This window comes from Uranotaenia lowii, chromosome 2 (assembly GCF_029784155.1).
Source record: "Uranotaenia lowii strain MFRU-FL chromosome 2, ASM2978415v1, whole genome shotgun sequence".
Classification (NCBI taxonomy): Eukaryota; Metazoa; Arthropoda; class Insecta; order Diptera; family Culicidae; genus Uranotaenia; species Uranotaenia lowii.
The window spans coordinates 271,485,890-271,491,183 of record NC_073692.1 but is presented as its reverse complement, the minus strand read 5'-3'; the positions used below and the strand labels follow the sequence as shown (position 1 = coordinate 271,491,183).

General features: G+C 36.8%; 2 long non-coding RNA genes across 2 annotated transcripts; both read right to left on the bottom strand.

Annotated features, from left to right (window-relative positions):
* Positions 1-518: 518 nt before the first annotated feature.
* Positions 519-1,451, bottom strand: LOC129744192 (uncharacterized). The gene is made up of 3 exons (XR_008736846.1): positions 1,130-1,451; positions 679-1,065; positions 519-620 (listed from the first exon to the last, which is right to left on the bottom strand). It is a non-coding gene; the product is annotated as an uncharacterized LOC129744192 (long non-coding RNA).
* Positions 1,452-2,896: 1,445 nt separating this feature from the next.
* LOC129744030 (uncharacterized) lies at positions 2,897-4,541 on the bottom strand. Its single transcript, XR_008736784.1, has 4 exons — positions 4,247-4,541; positions 3,658-3,950; positions 3,502-3,599; positions 2,897-3,025 (listed from the first exon to the last, which is right to left on the bottom strand). It is a non-coding gene; the product is annotated as an uncharacterized LOC129744030 (long non-coding RNA).
* Positions 4,542-5,294: the final 753 nt, after the last annotated feature.

The following is a 5,294-nucleotide window of genomic DNA, read 5'->3' as shown; positions in this document are numbered from 1 at the left end:
AGCCACGCCAGCTGGTTTCGGAGCGTTTTGAAGCTCTTACAACATACGGGTTGTATTTTAGTGACCAGTCAGCATCGCAGTCAATAATCTAAAAAATTGCGAATATCGTTCGCTTGTGCCAGTACTATCACTTTTGATACAATCCTTCAAATTTACTGTAGTTGAGCTTGAGTGTTGAACCTCCTGCTCCTTCAAAGTTGTACTTCTACAATTAAACAATTCTCAACTGGATTCCGTTTCATTTACCTAAAAAGATAACAAAAATCTGGGTTAATTACAACTAAGCCTTTTTAAAACTTTTTTTTTACCTGATGATTTTTTTTTATTATTTTGCTACGAATAACTTTGTGTTTTCATGCGAAGTGCATCCACATTCTGCCAGAGCTTTTTTATTGTTGCGAAGTATGTTCACACCGTACTATTTAGTCTGGTTTTCCTTAGCCTTGCTTGTAATCACCACATATCCAAAATGCCCTGTCCAGTTCGATGTTGATTTCGTTCTTAAACAAATAAATGATGCTTCGCGAATGGCTATGTTCGACATCGGAACTACTGTTGCTAATCTCATTGCTAGTGCTATTTCGAAACGTTGGCTCAGAGGGCCTGTTAAACATTTACCACTGAAAAGTTCAAAGGTCAAATATAAAGTCTTGTCGAAATTAATTTAAGAATACTTACTTTTTTTGCCAAAGTGTCCATTGATAAGCTTTTTAGTGCATATGTGGGACTATAATGAGGACGATATTCTAGGGTTGGTGGAAACGGTGGCCAAAACATTCCTCCCACTAGTCCAGCATCTTGTGGCAACTTAAATTTATTCCGATGGGCAGCATCAATTTCGTATGGTCAGCCCAGAATGCGTTGCAAATGATAGTTATGTGATATACTTAAATGAAACTGGCTATAGCGGAACCATGGACGAGTTTCGATCTAGAAGGTATCGAAATCACTTCTCAACACCCGGTAACGAAGAGAAACCTATATAGGATAGGAATCGTTCTAGGTCCAGGCAAACAATGTCCAAATTCTCCGCCAGTACCGAATCTCCAGTAGTACTGGTAAAAGCTAAAAGTAACATTTTTAAAGTTCAATTGATAATAGAACAAAATTGAGGCTAGAAGTTACTTACTCGCGATCAACTTTGGAAGCAATTCTATAAAAGGACCATTGGAATCGCTCCCGGTGTACCCTGAGAGGAAATCCCAACCGATGCGGTTCCAAACTTCCAACGCCTCTGGGAGTCGCCAATCGAGAACCGGGAGGCGTTGCGCCGCATGCTCCTACTTCCGAGGGCAAACTCAATCGGTCCATGGACTATGAAGCCAGCGAAATTCGTTTCGCTTGAAATTTGACAGCCATCCGTTTAGTCCCGGATATTAAACGACACTTCCGCTAAGCTGTTTGTCTCACTGAAAAAACTCGGCTCGCTGCCTATATTTTATTTAGGCAACATCCATTTAGCAACGTTAGAAAAAAAAGTAGAGAGCACACAAGAATAATCTGACGAATTGATATACAAACTTTACCATTTATTTGTTGTTGTTTGTCGTTTTTGGTTTGGGGACCAAGTTTTTCCAGTAGATGTTTTTTTGTCAAGATTACGGCTGTGTTACGTATTATCGCTACGCATACGCGAAGCTTATCCAGCGAATGTAATTCCCGTTAGTCTCCAAAGCACGACCACTTTATGGAACAAACAGTCGATAAATTGCTAACACAGATAAATTTTGTTTTGTTTTGATTGACAAATCTTAGAAATTTCACAGTACAGTAATTTAAACCAACCTGTATATAATCTGCTCACTTAAGAATAATAGACTGTGACCTGTAAAACTACAGTAAATGTCATGCTCCTTTTTGTTACAGGACATTTGCTGTATTTTTAACTGAAATCAACTTAAAATTAAATGTTCTTTTGATTACAGGCTGTTTTATTTTACAGGGAAACCCTTTCAATGACACGTAATTGTCATTATTTTTTTCTGTGTATTTCCCTTAAATTTAACAACATACACAACAGCTCACCTATAACAATTTAAAATATTTGAAAAACGAACTAATACCTTTTGTAACAACGGTTACAGGACACTGCTTCACTGCAAAGGCAATTCCACTTGTTTGCTACCTGGTGCAAGGACAACTGCCTGACGTTGAATCGCAGTAAATGTTCCGTCATAACTTTTTCGCGCAAACGGCACCCTATATCTGCATATTATTTTCTTTTAGACCATCCAATCGCTCGTGTGAACCACACACAGAAAAAATTATTTTCTGTAAATTTACAGCAAATGTCCTGTAACAAAAAGGAGCAGGACATTTACCATAATTTTACAGGTCGAGGACATGCAATTCATAGGCAAGTTTAAAATTACAGGCCTGTAATTGCAGGCGACCTGTAATTGCAAGCAAACTGTAATTACAAGCGACCTGTAATTTCAGCGACCAGTAAAATAATCTGCACGTAATTTTATTGTTTTGATTCATTATAAATTTGAGCAAAACAGAAAATTTCATAAAATTACTAGAATTTTGTAAAATTCAGATTTTAAATTACCCGTGTAAGGTTTATTGTGATTTTCCAATAAGTAAATGAGAAATACATTTTTTGGATTGATTTTTAATTTATTACGTACACGCCGGATTTACTTAGATTTTCACATTTTGAGTTTCATCTGGCGTGGAATTGAAGAGGGGATGGAACCGCACAGAAGCATAATGACAGCTTCCGCTATGCTTGCCGAAACATTCGCAGATGGTGTTTCATGAACACCAAAGAACCTGCTCACCTGGCTCACGGTACCCTGAAAATTGAAAAATAAATAAACATTAGTTTTATTTTTCATATTAACATCACATTTTATTCTTCTTACCATTGCAATTTTGTTTTCAACTTAGTGTCCAGTTGCCCATCATTGTCCTCCGCACACCTAAACCTTTCCTCCCGTTCATTACACGTATGAGGTACTTGTCCGTAACAATATTGATTGTCGCAATGTACATCACATATTTGCGTTCAACGATGAAGCTGAAAGGTTTTAGAATAAATATTGGTTTTTGAATGGTTTTTAAATAATATCAAATATTTATAAAGATTCTTATTTCAGATTTTACAACCATGTTTCTTTTTTTTTTTTTGTTTCGATTAGAGTCGTTTTACCATCTTTATGGCATTCGCGACTTACAACCATGTTTCGAATTTTAGATTTACACAACCATCTCATTTTAGAAACTAAATCTGAATTGAAATTTCAGGTTTCAAAAAGTCGATTTTGATAATGAATGCGTATTCAATTTGATGTTAGTTTTATTTTATTTTCAATTTCTTGGAATTTAAAATCTCGATGTTTTGAATAAAAACAAACAGCTACTAGAGAAACCAGTTATAAATCTAACATTTTTGATAAAAAAAATTGACTTAAGGATGGTTAAGTATAGAAAATTAATTGCAAAACTCAGAAACAGTTGTTTTAAAAAGCTTAAACAATTTACATAAATGCTTACCAGTTATTCGGCACTGCGCAACAGACCTTTCAATGTTGATCATTTTAGCCGATTCGGTAACTGATTAGTTTAGTCCATTTAATTTTTCTTGCAACTATCTGTAATAAAAGTGTAATTAATCAAAATAAAAACGACAGTGATATTTTCCATACGAACTTGCGTTCGAAGCATTGTAAGCCGCCGAAGAGCTACGTCAAGCCTGGTCCGAATCCGGTACAGTAAGGGTTTTGTTTGATTATCCTTTTACCGCCGTCTTCGTGCGACCCTCTTTAGTCTTCGCTATTTCCATGCAAGAAGATCGCTCGTCAAACCAGAAGATGATTCCAACCCTCAGAAAGTAGTAATCATAACGTATATAACCGTGCAGCTTTCGGGCGTTTCCGTCCTCTTCTTTAGAGATTTCCGCCTTTCTTGGCAGCGCATTCAGTTCCTTATCCGCTATGTTCTATCTAAAAAAAACGGTAGAGTAAAGTTTTCAAAATCAATAACTTACATAAATCTCGCTAGTATCAATTGGCTCAACGTATTTCTAAATTTGTTATCCTTTTTTTCTCATCCGGAAGTTTGATTTCGTATCCCGCATTATAGTTTTTTGGGAAGCAAGACAAACCAATACCATCAGATTGCATTAATCGAATGGTACTACCTTTCTATAGTAGCATTAAACGAATCGGTTAGAAGTGTAAACCTCCCAGAGGAAGGATTTCGGTGTCCGATTATTTTGAACACAGTAAATGGGACTCACCTTTCCAGCGACTTTGTAGGCCTTGCCGCTTGACTTTCGTTGATCGAAAATTTCTCCACTCATGTCGCTTTCAAATGAGCCGCTTTCTCGGCGTACCTGGGCAGAACTTCCCGGGAACGGCAAATAGAATCACCTTCTGATTTTGTTAACCAGTAAGTCCTCGGATGAGATGAGATTTTATCTTCGCATGCTGGTAGGATGCGCTGGTAATCCGGAATGGGGTAGTATCCTTGTCCACTCCCTACCTTAATGCCGATTGTCCACTATTGAAGTTTTTTTAGGTGGAACTTTTCTTTTCATCACTTTTTTCCCGTTTAAAAATCGCAACCGAACCGACCGACCGGACCGACCGAACGCAGGAAAAACAAAAACAAATGAAACCAGAAAACGACAACGGTTTGTGTCCATGCTAACATTTATTACTAAAATTAGTAGCAAATGGGTTATTTTTACTCAAATAGAGCAACCAACCAGATTCGATGAGGAAGTGCTAACTTGACAGTAAAAAAATATTTAATTTTTGCTAACTGGAAGTAACCGAATATTTTTAATAAGTTGAATCTCGAAATTTTGTGTGTGGTGCCACAAACACTGGCCACAATCACTCGAATTTTGCAGTCCTAAAATCCAAACCAGCCTGTAAATAATGTTCTCACTTAAAAATAATGCTTCCACCTGTAAAGCTACAGTACATGTCCTGCTCCTTTTTGTTACAGGACATTTGCTGTAATATCAAATGATTTATCATTTACTTTTCAACCAATCAATTGAAAATTACGTGATTTCGAAATTACAGGTTGAATTATTTTAAAGGTAACCATTTTCAATGACACGTAATTGTCCATATTTTTTTCTGTGCATCAAGGATTTAGGGGTGATTCTTGATCCAAAATTGGACTTCAAGACACATACCAACTATATAGTTGATAAAGTTTCTCGATGCTTGGGCTTTATATTCCGTGTAACGAAGGATTTTAAAGACGTATACTGTTTAAAAATCCTCTACTGTTCGCTCCATCCTGGAGTATGCATCGGCTGTTTGGAGCTC